Here is a 15,668-nt window from a genome sequence, read left to right on the forward strand (position 1 = left end):
ACACCATCCACACCAGACTCACGAAGCGGTTCTTCTGGTGGAGATGATGGTTCCTCCATGCGCTCCACATTTAGGTCGAAGAACCTATTACTTGCATGTATTCCCCTTGAACTATAAGGCATATCGACATTGAGATCAAAAAAGCTCGCAGTCGAATGCCTCCCCCTGGAGCTTGAAGCCATCGTGTCAAATGGAAACTGCACAGATTGTAGCGTCGATGACATCTCTATTAAGGTCAAAGAAATTTACAGATGAATGTCTTCCCCTTGAACTGGACACGGTGTTTCCATACGGATTGTTCATGGACCCACCTCGGTATATATCGTAAGGAGTTGCGGATGAATGTCTCCCCATTATGGCATTAAAATCATTACACATTACTGTAGTCGGGCTGTCAACTTGATCAACTTGTTCAGCCAGCCCATAGTGGGAGCTTAATGATTGACCCCGAACAGTACACACTTGAACAAAATGTGCATACATCTCAATAGCGGCTTCTGAATAATTACTTTGAGTTTCAACCATCATTTGAACATCATCATTGTTCGAAAGTTTGAAAGCTGTATAAGTTAATGGCAACAATGATGCTGGAAATATGTACTGCAACGACGACATTCTTCTACTACTTCCAACATGAATCTTCCTCGAAATCTTCGTTATCAGCTCCTCAAGAGTTATGTTTCTCTTGAATGATATTTTAACATGCTCATTTGATACGAAAACAACGACGGTTTCATCTTCTCGAATTTCACCATCATAATAAACAATAGCTGAAAGTCGCGTCATTCTTTGAGTTTAAAAGTACGACAATATTATATCTGCAAAAAAATAACTAAAACAAACCTGATTAAATAAATTATATATGAACGAAAATATAACACAATAAATATTTTACACATCAACGTAAATAATTTAAATAATATAATATTATATTATTACCTGCATCACAAAACTATTTCGACGTATGCTCCTGCTTTTCAATTTTACAAACATAAAAATTAATTGAAAATAATTAGTATAATATTTTTTTAAATAATGATAATAAACAATAAGTATAATTAAAAAATTATAACAAAATTACCTTATAACGAAAAATCGCATGAACTTCTAAATCAAATATGAAAAGATTGCCAGAATTATTACTCGTTGACGAATTGTTGTATTAATTTATAAGTTGAGAGGAGAGATGCGAGGAGATGTGAGAAACTTAACCGATGGAGGAGGGTATTTATAATCATATAAGGCGCGGTACCTGCACCGCGCTATATGTAATTATTCAGATAAAAGATATAGCGCGGACCAGGGACCGCGTTAAATATAATTCACCCCTACGTGGCGTATAGCGCGCCCCTGATCCGCGCTATGCCACTACGTGGCGTATAGCGTGGATCAGGGGGGCGTTATACACACGTGTAACCCATGTCAACGTATAGAACGGTACAGGGGGCGCGCTATACCCCATGGCGCCAAATCAACACATAACGCGGTTCAGGGGGCGCGCTTTACTGCTACGGGTGTTAGATCGAAAAATATAATCTGACCGGTGTTAGATCGGTAAATATACCGATCACCAGTGATTTTTCGGGAAATACACCTAAAGTAACAACAAATTACCATTAAATTATTATTATATAAAAAATTAACGAGAAAATAATATAATGTTTTTGGAAGAAGAATAAAATTTAAATTAACAAAAAAATATAAATAAATAATTTTAAATTAAAAATCAAATTATTAAAATATAAGTTAAAAGGATCAGAAGTATTATTAAAAGAGACAATTAATCATGTAATATACATCTTTGGCTTAGTCCATGATGTAGAATATATTACCAAAACTCCATCTTTTCATCTTACTATTTGCCCCCTCTAATTATCTTTTAAATGATTTATATGAATGAAAAAGTGGCCCGTCCTTTTATTTTATTTTTATTTGAATTATATATTAATATATAAAGATCTTGATCAATAGTGATCATGATCATGATTAAGATTTTGCATTGACATTTAAGAATCATGTTTGAAGACTTTTTGCAAGAAACCGGCAAAAGTCATCATAATCACATGTCTTTTCTCACTTATCATGCAATTTGTCCAACTTTCTTTTCGTTTTGACTATGTTAAAAATTGCTTCTAAGGTCCCTATACTTTTTAAATTTTGTTTCATATCTTTTCAATTTAAATACTTATTGGGTCCTTGTCTATTTTAATATTCGGTAAAGTATGCAATGTTTTCATTATTTTTGTTTGATATTTCTTAGATTCCTAGCAATTTTAGATTTAAATAAATTAAACCCTAATCTTAAGTTTTTAAAATTTAACTTTACAATTAGACCTTAACCCATTTTATTACTATATATATCTACCTCCCTTAATCTATCATTATATGTTTATACTTGTCTAAATTACCCCATTTGACCAGGAGAAATAGGTTTCTTTTCGGAATCGAACACCTTCATTTAGGTTTGTTTTGTAAATGAATAGAACATTCAGTAAATTATTTATGTATTGTTTGCATAATGTTTGTTTATATTTTTTTATTAAATTAATTTTTTTTATTAATTCGGGTAAGTGCAAGGCAACTTCAAATTTAGACGGTATAAAATTATTAGAGTTTGTGAATTGTGGCTCGATATAAAAAGTTTATAAACCCATTATCTTACGAAGAAATAAAGTTTATAATACAATTCACTTACGAAATCTTATTATATTTTGTACCAGTATGATAAAAAATTATCTTTACGCTTTTATATACAATATTCGTATTTTATAATTTATTCATTTTTTATTATTATCTGGATAAATCCAAAGATTAGACATAGGGGGTAGAGCATAGATTTATTATAAAAAGAAGGCAAAGCATTACATGTGTAATGTATTTAGCATTTACTTACAAGTTGGTCGTGGGTTGAAGGCAAAGCATTACATGTGTAATATATTTAGCATTTACTTAAAAGTTGGTCGTGGGTTGAAGGGACATCATTATCGTCATCTGTATTCAGATTGGGGCTGCGACCTACCACTACCCATTACAGTTTAAATTCAATAATAATAGCTACATCATTCTGTCTTCTTTCTTTAAACCCTTTTACATCCTAATAATTCATTTTTACCATTGGATTGAAATAATTTGTGTATTGTCAGTTCTTGAAATAGATTATAATCACAACAACTAATAAATTTTTTACACATCTAACTCGGATTTTATATTTTCTACATCAACTTAAAATCTTAAGAGATAACAACGTGACTTTCAATCATTAAGATAGAACACATGTATATTAATTATTAATAATGAATGTGTGAAATTATGTGTATAATTTTGGGAGGAGATGAGATAAAATTTGCCATTTTTAATTCTATTTTTTAGTTGCTATAAAATAACAATTATAGAGATAAACAAACAATATAATCTGATTTTAATATTACCCTACTCTAAATTATAAAGCATAAACCGTAACTTACAACCTCATAGCCTCTAAACCAGAAATCCTAAACCATCAACCATAACTTAGGGTTTATAATTTAGGGGTAATATATAAAATGATACGATTGAATAACTTTGAAGGCCAAATTGATGCGAAAACACGATAGGGATAAAAGTGATAAACTGAGTCTACTACAAGAGCAAAGGTGGCCCTTAAGCCAATATTTAATTATTAAATTAATTTAATTTGGGTAAATTTCCTTTACAGGAAAGCATATTGTAAAAAAAGGGAAATTTAAAATTTTACTTAAAAATAGATAAAGTAATAGGATGGAGGGGTAGAATAAAAAACCAAAGGCACTAAATAGTGAAACCTATGAGTAAAGGTTGTGCATTTATTTTGGGTCATAAGATTAGACCCTATCTAACCCGCACTCAAGACTTTTCTATTTTCAGGTTAAAGGAAACGGATTTACTTGTACGAATATTGTTTGATTATTAGTTTTGATGAACTTTATAATGGTTTTTTTTTTACAAATAAATTAGTTTTTTATTAAATTAAAATGATATGATTATAAAAGGTATTAATTTTTTCTGAAAAAAATAAACAATGATGAATGTAACATGAAACTTCAAACTACTATAATGATAAAAAAAACATGACATAAAAATAGAAAAATAAATGTGTCATAAAACATATAAAAATTAAAGTTTTATATATATATATATAATCAAAATGAAAATAATGTTTATTTAAATCTAAAAGAATAAATAAATAAGAATAAAAGAAGTGATAATATTTAAATCATCGCCTCAATAGACACCTTAAAAAATACATTCATTTTAAAGAAAAAGTTAAGAGTACTCATCTAATATGTTCCTTAATCATGAACTTTATAGTGGTTAATTATCATAATAGTTATTAGGGAATTCTTTTATCAATTTAACCCTTACCCTTTAAAAGAATTATCATGAAATAAACAATATATATTTTTAATTATGCAAGTTCCTAGATTTCATGGTCAAATTGATAAAAGTTGTAAAGGTAAAAAAAAGTTACTTTATTTATAATTGTCATGGACTACTTTTAAATTTTAAAATAATACGCTGATATTTTACAGATTTTAACCAAATGGTTTTTACTCACTATAACCAAATCACCACAATGTCTAAATCAAAAGTTGAATTTCTGAATTAGTCCAAAACAAACCCCATCAAAAGACTAAAAACATGATTTTGTCTAGTTTTGCACGTCCTTAATCATCCATTCTTGAACCACTCTCAAACCCATCCCAAATTATCACAATCCCTTATAAACTTTAAGATTTAATTTACTTTTACTTGAAAATTCTTTAAAATTGAAGTTATAAATACAAATGCAATTATGTAATACATAATTGAATTGATGATTAAAATATAGAAATTAAAATAAATCCTAACTCAAATTGAAATCCTAAGATTTTTTTATTTTGATCACATTTTTAATAATAATTAAAAAAACCAAGTTGAGCCTTTTGCATGGAAAAATGGTAAGATAACGGATGAAATAAATTTTTGTCATGTAGGATGTTGGAGAAAATATTTTTTATTTAGTGTAGAAGTTGTCGTAGATGTCGGAAACCGATCGAAACTGTTGGGATTTGCGGAAGCTCGAATCGACAACCGAAATTTTTTGCCAAGAGGTGTCGAGACGATTCTTGTGTTTAGAGAGTAAGGAGATTGAAAGATAGAAAATTTGCATAGCAATTTATAGTGGTTTGACTTCTCAACCAAGTCTACATCCACTACCTTAGCTCCTCACCAAGGATTTTCCAACAAATTCACTAATTTGTTCTTTCTTTTTACATGACAAAGAGATAACCTTTACAACTCTCTAGTTTTTCACGGCTAAACTAGAACTAATCCCTAGCTTTTGACAGGCTCAGCTATAACCAAACCTTTTACAATGAAAGGAAAATGTAAATAAGAAAACCTCTCTAAGGTAGGTGTTTACAAGAATTAAGCTCACAAGAACATAAATATTTACAAGAGAGAGATGATATAAGAATGAAAAACACTTCTCTTGTGTTTGATTGCTTGGATAGTTGTTCTATTACTTCTTCAAGTTACTCATCTTGTATTTATAGCTTGAATTGAGTTTCAAGTCTTATATAGCCGTTGAGGATGTTTTGTAGCCTTTTGGGGATTATTTTTCTGCAAAAATAGGCTGCCCATAACAGGGGTATCGGTACCCCTTCATAGGGTATCGATACACCTTCATTAAATTCAAATTAAACTAGTCGTTACTAGCCGTTGCAGCCAGTGTATGGATACACTGCAGGGTGTATCGGTACACCAATGTATGGATACACTCATAGGGGTATCGGTACCCTTTTTGCATTCAGTGTTTGAGCAGTCATAGGTGTATCATTACACCTCCATAGTGCATCGCTACACCAGTGTATGGATACACTGCAGGGTGTATGGATACCCTTTGATACCCTTTAGCATTTTTTCTCAAATCCGAATTTAATGGACTTTGAATTATTTTTGAAACCTTTTTAAAACAATGAATAAACTCAATTCAAGTCTAAAAACATTTTGCCTTAAATTTTTTATATCAAAACATAATTCAACAATCTCCCCCCTTTTTGATATAACAAAACATTTGAAAATTTGTTTTTGGCAAAACTCCCCCTTAATAAAATGTTTAATGAAAAAGATACCAATTGTTAACAAAAGGATATCAATTGTCAAAAAGATACTAATTGTTAACAATTGTTGGAAAATATATGAAAATGTTAAGCTCCCTCTTTTTCATTAAGAAATTAATTTTTTCAAACCAAACTTCTCCCCCTTTTTGTTATATCAAAAACAATTCAATCTTTAAAGTTCTAAAATAACATTAGAAGGTAAGTGGTAAATTTGACATTTAAAATTTATTTAAAAAATCAAAAGCTCCCCCTCTATAAGTGCATTCCAAACAAAATTTAGCTTTAACATCTTGACACTTAAACAAAAATTGAATTTCAACAAAGAATAACAAACATGTTAGTAGCACATGAAATTCAATATATTCAAGTCTAAAATACTTTATGCAATATCAATTATTGAAATTAAGTGCATATGCATAAAGTCTTCCAAAAATGTTATGCATTTGAAAAATTTGATATCAATTGTTAGAGAGATATCATTTTCATTTAAACCACATGCATAAACATTCAAATTTAGGTCAAAAATTAAAAGTTATAAAATCAAAACATTTGAAAAATTGATAACAATTGTTAGAGACATATCATTTGCATTTAAAACCAATTTTGACCAAAATTCAATATGATGAACTAAAAATTATGAAAAAATCATTAAAAATTTAAAATGTTCATCATAACATCTTTTTAACATACATGAGATGATAATCAAAACATAATCATTTAAAACCAAAGACTCATGCATGCATAAATCCAAATAAGCAACCAAATAATCAAAATCAAAAGAATTAAGATTAGTGGTTACCCATTCATTTTCATGTGTGGCTAGAGCACTTAAATATCTTCACTTTCATCACCATTGCTCCCACACACCTACAAGAAAAACTTATTTCGATTTTGGTATCCAAATTGCTTTGGATCCTTGGACGTTAGTTTCAATGCCCCTTGTTCCCTTAGGAACCCATACTTGTCTAATTTTAAAACGTTTTCCTTTCTTCAAAGGACAAGTATGTTCTTTATGACCATGATAATGGCAATGTGAGCATTTTTCCATTATGAAACTAGATGAATTATTTAAAATGATTTGTTTTTCTTTTGTTAAGCATTCAAATTTAACTTTTAAATCAAAACATTCTTTTTCAAAACTTTCAATTTTCATTTTTGAAAGATCTAAATCATTTTTCAAAATTTCATTTTGATTTTCAAAATCAATTTTAGCTTTCAAAAGAAAATTGTTTTCAATTTTTAATTTTGAAATCATTTTCTTATATTTGGAGTTTTCTTTCTTGTTTCCAGGAAGTTTTTTTGAGCTTATTCCAAAGCTCCTTGCATTTGAACATGAAGAAACTCCTTTATAGATATCGGGACCAAATGCACAAAACATCATGTGCATGGCCTTGGCATTAAATTGAGCTTTCTTTCGTTCTTGGTCACCCCACTTCTTCTCATTCTTCTTTGGAGAAAAGTAGTCGTTCTCGATCATTTACCATGCATCAAGATCATTGGATTGTATGAATAGCTTCATTAATTTCTTCCAATGATAGTAGTTTGCTCCATTTAAGTATGGAGGCTTGTCGATCGGTTAGGAGTCTTCCATGTGGAACGAGCCGGAGGTGGAAGCAATCTTCTCTATTGTATCGGGAATTGGTAGAGCGTCTTTTAGGATCGTCTCAAGGATGTTAAGCCTTTTAACGAGTTAAGTTCTAATACCAATTGTTGGGATTTACGAAGCTCGAATCGACAACTAAAATTGTTTTCCAAGAGGGGTCGAGACGGTTCTTGTGTTTAAGGAGTAAGGAGACTGAAAGATAGAAAATTTGCACAACGACTTATAGTGGTTCGACTTCTCAACCAAGTCTACATCCACTACCTTAGCTCATCACCAAGGATTTTCCAACAAATTACTAATTTGTTCTTTCTTTTTACAGGACAAAGAGATAACCTTTAAAACTCCCTAGTTTTTCACGGGCAACTAGAGCCAATCTCTAGCTTTTAACAGGCTCAGCTAGAACCATAACCCCATTACAATAAAAGAAAAATATAAACAAGAAAACCTCTCTAAGGTAGGTGTTTACAAGAATTAAGCTCACAAGAATAGAAATATTTACAAGAGAAAGATGAAATAAGAATGAAAAACTCTTCGCTTGTGTTTGATTGCTTGGATAGTTGTTCTCTTACTTCTTCAAGTGTCCTCAGCTTGTTTTTATAGCTTGAAATGAGTTTCAGGTTGTATATAGCCATTGGGGATGTTTTGGAGCCGTTTAGGGATTATTTTTCTGCAAAAATAGGTTGCCCATAACAGGGGTATCGATACCCTTTAATAGGGTATCAGTACACCTTCATTAAATTCAAATTAAACTAGTCGTTGCAGCCAAAGTGTATGGATACACTGCAGGGTGTATTGGTACACCAGTGTATGGATACATTTATAGGGGTATCGGTACCCTTTTTACATTCGGTTTTGAGCAGTCATAGGTGTATGGATACACCTGCAGGGTGTATCGGTACACCAGTGTATGGATACACTGCAGGGTGTATGGATACCCTTTAGCATTTTTTCTGAAATCTAAATTTAATGGACTTTGAATTATTTTTGAAACCTTTTTAAAACTTTGAATAAATTCAATTCAAGTCAAAAAGCATTTTTACTTAAATTTGTTATATCGAAACATAATTCAACAATCTCCCCTTTTTTATATAACAAAACATTTGAAAAATTGTTTTTGGCAAAACTCCCCCTAATAAAATGTTTAATGAAAAAGATACTATTGTTAACAAAAGGATATCAATTGTTAAAAAGATACCAATTATTACCATTTGTTGGAAAATATATGAAAATGTTAAGCTCCCCCTTTTTCATTAAGAAATTAAAATTTTCAAACCAAACTTCTCTCCCTTTTTGTTATATCAAAAATAATTCAATCTTTAAAGTTCTAAAATAACATTGGAGTGTAAGTGATAAATTTGACATTAAAAATTTATTTGAAAAATCAAAAGCTCCCCCTCTATAAGTGCATTCCAAACAAAATTTAGCTTTAACATCTTGACACTTAAACAAAAATTGAATTTCAAAAAATAATAACAAACATGTTAGTAACACACAAATTCAATATATCCAAGTCTAAAATACTTTATGCAATATCAATTATTGAAATTAAGTGCATATGCATAAAGTCTTCCAAAAATGTTATGCATTTGAAAATTTTGATATCAATTGTTAGAGAGATATCATTTCATTTAAACCACATGTATAAGCAGTCCAATTTAGGTCAAAAATTAAAAGTTATAAAATCAAAACATTTGATAAATTGATAACAATTGTTAGAGATATAGCATTTTCATTTAAAACTAATTTTGACCAAAATTCATTATGATGAACTAAATATTATGAAAAAAATCATTAAAAATTTAAAATGTTCATCATAATATCTTTTTAACATACATGAGATGATAGTCAAAACATAATCATTTAAAACCAAAGACTCATGCATGCATAAATATAAATGAGCAACCAAATAATCAAAATCAAAAGTATTAAGCTTAGAGGTTACCCATTCCTTTATCATGTGTGGCTAGAGCATTTAAATATCTTCACTTTTATCACCATTGCTCCCACACACCTACAAGAGAACTTATTTCGATTTTGGCATCCAAATTGTTTTGGATCGTTGGACGTTAGTTTCAATGCCCCTTGTTCCCTTAGGAACCCATACTTGTCTAATTTTAAAACATTTTCCTTTCTTCAAAGGATAAGTATGTTCCTTATGACCATAATAATGGCAATATGAGCATTTTACCATTATGAAACTAGATGAATTATTTAAAATTATTTCCTTTTCTTTTGTTAAGCATTCAAGCTTAACTTTTAAATCAAAACATTCTTTTTCAAAAATTTCAATTTTCATTTTTGAAAGCTATAAATCAGTTTTCAAAATTTCATTTTGATTTTCAAAATCAATTTTAGCTTTCAAAAGAAAATCGTTTTCAATTTTTAATTTGGAAATCAATTTCTTATGTTTAGAGTTCATGGTCTCAAACTCCTAAAATAATTCATCGAATGCATCTTGTAACTCATTAAAAGAATAAGAATTTAATTCATTTGAGTTAGAAGATACCTCGGGCTCTTAATAAGCCATTAAGGAAACCACCTTTGTTGGTTTTTCTTTCTTGTTTCCATGAAGTTTTTTTGAGCTTATTCCAAAGCTCCTTGGCATTCGAACATGAAGAAACTCCTTTATAGATATCGGGACCAAATGCACAAAACACCATGTGCATGGCCTTGGCATTAAGTTGAGTTTTCTTCCGTTCTTAGTCACCCCACTTCTTCTCTTTCTTCTTTGGAGAAGAGGAGCTGTATTCGTTCATCTCCCATGAATCAAGATCATTGGATTGTATGAATAGCTTCATTAATTTCTTCCAATGATGGTAGTTTGCTCCATTTAAGTATGAAGACTTGTCGATCGGTTGGGAGTCTTCCATGTGAAACTAGCCGGAGGTGGAAACCATCTTCTCAGTTGTGTCGAGAATTGGTAGAGCGTCTTCTAGGATCGTCTCAAGGATGTTAAGCCTTCTAATGAGTTAAGCTTTGATACCAATTGTTGGGAGTTGCAGAAGCTTGAATCGACAACCGAAATTGTTTGCCAAGAAGGGTCGAGACGGTTCTTGTGTTTAGGGAGTAAGGAGATTGAAAGATAGAAAATTTGCACAATAATTTTTAGTGGTTCGACTTCTCAACCAAGTCTACATCCACTACCTTAGCTCCTCACCAAGGATTTTCGAACAAATTCACTAATTTGTTCTTTCTTTTTACAGGACAAAGAGATAACCTTTACAACTCCCTAGTTTTTCACGGGATAAACTAGAACCAATCCCTAGCTTTTAACAAGCTCAGCTACAACTATAACCCCTTTACAATGAAAGGAAAATGTAAATAAGAAAACCTCTCTAAGGTAGGTGTTTACAAGAATTAAGCTCACCAGAACAAAAATATTTACAAGAGAAAGATGAAATAAGAATGAAAAACTCTTCTCTTGTGTTTAATTGTTTGGATAGTTGTTCTCTTACTTCTTCAAGTGTCCTCGGCTTGTATTTATAGCTTGAAATGAGTTTGAAGTCGTATAAAGCCGTTGGGATGTTTCGGAGCCGTTTGGGGATTATTTTTCTATAAAAATAGTCTGCCCATAACAGGGGGTATCGATACCCATTAATAGGGTATTGATACACCTTCATTAAATTCAAATTAAACTAGTCGTTGTAGCCAGAGTGTATGGATACACTGCAGGGTGTATCAGTACACCAGTGTATGGATACACTCATAGGGGTATCAATACACCTTTTTGCATTCGATATTTGAGCAGTCATAAGTGTAGGGATACACCTGCAGGGTGTATGGATACCCTAAGATACCTATATCATTTTTTTCTGAAATCCAAATTTAATGGACTTTGAATTATTTTTGAAACCTTTTTAAAACTTTGAATAAATTCAATTCAAGTCCAAAAGAATTTTTCCTTAAATTTTTTTATCGAAACATAATTCAAATATATCCCCTTTTTTTGATATAACAAAGCATTTGAAAAATTATTTTTGGCAAAACTCCCCCTTAATAAAATGTTTAATGAAAAAGATACCAGTTGTTAACAAAAGGATATCAATTGTTAAAAATAAATCAATTATTACAATTTGTTGGAAAATATATGAAAATGTTAAGCTCCCCCTTTTTCATTAAAAAATTGAATTTTTCAAACCAAACTTCTCTCCTTTTTGTTATATAAAAAATAATTCAATCTTTAAAGTTCTAAAATAACATTGGAGAGTAAGTGATAAATTTGACATTTAAAATTTATTTGAAAAATCAAAAGCTCCCCCTCTATAAGTGCATTCCAAACAAAATTTAGCTTTAAAATCTTGACACTTAAACAAAAATTGAATTTCAACAAAGAATAACAAACACGTTAGTAACACGTGAAATTCAATATATCCAAGTCTAAAATACTTTATGCAATATCAATTATTGAAATTAAGTGCATATGCATAAAGTCTTCCAAAAATGTTATGCATTTGAAAATTTTGATATCAATTGTTAGGGAGATATCATTTTCATTTAAACCACATGTATAAGCAGTCAAATTTAGGTCAAAAATTAAAAGTTATAAAATCAAAACATTTGAAAAATTGATAACAATTGTTAGAGACATATCATTTGCATTTAAAACCAATTTTGACCAAAATTCATTATGATGAACTAAATATTATGAAAAAAATCATTAAAATTTTAAAATGTTCATCATAACATCTTTTTAACATACATGAGATGATAATCAAAACATAATCATTTAAAACCAAAGGCTCATGCATGCATAAATCTAAATGAGCAACCAAATAATCAAAATCAAAAGTATTAAGCTTAGAGGTTACCCATTCCTTTTTCATGTGTGGCTAGAGCATTTAAATATCTTCACTTTTATCACCATTGCTTCCACACACCTACAAGAGACACTTATTTCGATTTTGGTATCCAAATTGCTTTGGATCCTTGGACGTTAGTTTCAATGCCCTTTGTTCCCTTAGGAACCCATACTTGACTAATTTTAAAACATTTTCCTTTCTTCAAAGGATAAGTATGTTTCTTATGACCATGATAATGGCAATATGAGCATTTTACCATTATGAAACTAGATCAATTATTTAAAATGATTTCCTTTTCTTTTGTTAAGCATTCAAGCTTAACTTTTAAATCAAAACATTCTTTTTCAAAAATTTCAATTTTCATTTTTGAAAGCTATAAATCAGTTTTCAAAATTTCATTTTGATTTTCAAAATCAATTTTATCTTTCAAAAGAAAATCGTTTTCAATTTTTAATTTTGAAATCATTTTCTTATGTTTGGAGTTCATGGTCTCAAACTCCTAAAATAATTCATCGAATGCATCTTGTAACTCATTAAAAGAATAAGAATTTAATTCATTTGAGTTAGAAGATACCTCGGGCTCTTAATGAGCCATTAAGGAAACCACCTTTGTTGGTTTTTCTTTCTTGTTTCCATGAATTGTTTTTGAGATTATTCCAAAGCTCCTTGGCATTCGAACATGAAGAAACTCCTTTATAGATATCGGGACCAAATGCAAAAAACACCATGTGCATGGCCTTGGCATTAAGTTGAGTTTTCTTCCGTTTTTAGTCACCCCACTTCTTCTCTTTATTCTTTGAAGAAGAGGAGCCGTATTCGTTCATCTCCCATGCATCAAGATCATTGGATTGTATGAATAGTTTCATTAATTTCTTCCAATGATGGTAGTTTACTCCATTTAAGTATGGAGGCTTGTCGATCGGTTGGGAGTCTTCCATGTGAAACGAGCCGGAGGTGGAAACCATATTCTCAGTTGTGTCGAGAATTGGTAGAGCGTCTTCTAGGATCGTCTCAAGGATGTTAAGCCTTCTAACGAGTTAAGCTATGATACCAATTGTTGGGAGTTTCGGAAGCTTGAATCGACAACCGAAATTGTTTGCCAAGAAGGGTCGAGACGGTTCTTGTGTTTAGGGAGTAAGGAGATTGAAAGATAGAAAATTTGCACAGTAATTTTTTATGGTTCGACTTCTGAACCAAGTCTACATCCACTACCTTAGCTCCTCACCAAAGATTTTCGAACAAATTCACTATTTTGTCATTTCTTTTTACAGGACAAAGAGATAACCTTTACAACTCCCTAGTTTTTCACGGGATAAACTAGAACCAATCCCTAGCTTTCAACAAGCTCAACTAGAACTAAAACCCCTTTACAATGAAAGGAAAATGTAAAGAAGAAAACCACTCTAAGGTAGGTGTTTACAAGAATTAAGCTCACAAGAACATAAATATTTACAAGAGAAAGATGAAATAAGAATGAAAAACTCTTCTCTTGTGTTTAATTGCTTGGATAGTTGTTCTCTTACTTCTTCAAGTGTCCTCAGCTTGTATTTATAGCTTGAAATGAGTTTAAAGTCGTATAAAGCCGTTGGGATGTTTTGGAGCCATTTGGGGATTATTTTTCTGTAAAAATAATCTGCCCATAACAGGGGGTATCGGTACCCCTTAATAGGGTATTGATACACCTTCATTAAATTCAAATTAAACTAGTCGTTGTAGCCAGAGTGTATGGATACCTGCAGGGTGTATCGGTACACCAGTGTATGGATACACTCATAGGGGTATCAATACCCTTTTTGCATTCGGTATTTGAGTAGTCATAGGTGTGTGGATATACTTGCAGGGTGTATCAGTACACCAGTGTATGGATACACTACAGGGTGCATGGATACCCTTGAGCATTGTTTTTCTGAAATCCGAATTAATGGACTTTGAATTATTTTTAAACCTTTTTAAAACTATGAATAAATTCAATTCAAGTCCAAAAGCGTTTTCCTTAAATTTGTTATATCGAAACATAATTAAAATATCTACCCCTTTTTTATATAAAAAATATTTAAAAAATTATTTTTGGCAAAACCCCCCTTAATAAAATGTTTAATGAAAAAGATACCAATTGTTAACAAAAGGATATCAATTGTTAAAAAAATATCAATTATTACCATTTGTTGGAAAATATATGAAAATGTTAAGCTCCCCCTTTTTCATTAAGAAATTAAATTTTTCAAACCAAACTTCTCTCCCTTTTTGTTATATCAAAAATAATTCAATCTTTAAATTTCTAAAATAACATTGGAGAGTAATTGATAAATTTGACATTTAAAATTTATTTGAAAAATCAAAAGCTCCCCCTCTATAAGTGCATTCCAAACAAAATTTAGCTTTAAAATCTTGGCACTTAAACAAAAATTGAATTTTAACAAAGAATAACAAACATGTTAGTAACACACGAAATTCAATATATCCAAGTCTAAAATACTTTATGCAATATCAATTATTGAAATTAAGTGCATATGCATAAAGTTCCAAAAATGTTATGCATTTGAAAATTTTGATATCAACTGTTAGAGAGATATAATTTTCATTTAAACCACATGCATAAAAAATCAAATTTAGGACAAAAATTAAAAGTTATAAAATCAAAAATTGATAAAATTGTTAGAGATATATCATTTACATTTAAAACCAATTTTGATCAAAATTCATTATGATGAACTAAATATTATGAAAAAAATCATTAAAAATTTAAAATGTTCATCATAACATCTTTTTAACATACATGAGATGATAATCAAAACATAATCATTTAAAACCAAAGACTCATGCATGCATAAATCTAAATGAGCAACCAAATAATCAAAATCAAAAGTATTAAGCTTAGAGGTTACCCATTCCTTTTTCATGTGTGGCTAGAACATTTAAATATCTTCACTTTTATCACCATTGCTCCCACACACCTATGATTTTTGTATCCAAATTGCTTTGGATCCTTGGACGTTAGTTTCAATGCCCTTTGTTCCCTTAGGAACCCATATTTGTCTAATTTTAAAACGTTTTCCTTTCTTCAAATGATAAGTATGTTCCTTATGACCATGATAATGGCAATATGAGCATTTTACCATTATGAAACAAGATGAATTATTTAAAATG

This window comes from Hibiscus syriacus, unplaced genomic scaffold (assembly GCF_006381635.1).
Source record: "Hibiscus syriacus cultivar Baekdansim isolate YM2019G1 unplaced genomic scaffold, ASM638163v2 tig00111952_pilon, whole genome shotgun sequence".
Classification (NCBI taxonomy): Eukaryota; Viridiplantae; Streptophyta; class Magnoliopsida; order Malvales; family Malvaceae; genus Hibiscus; species Hibiscus syriacus.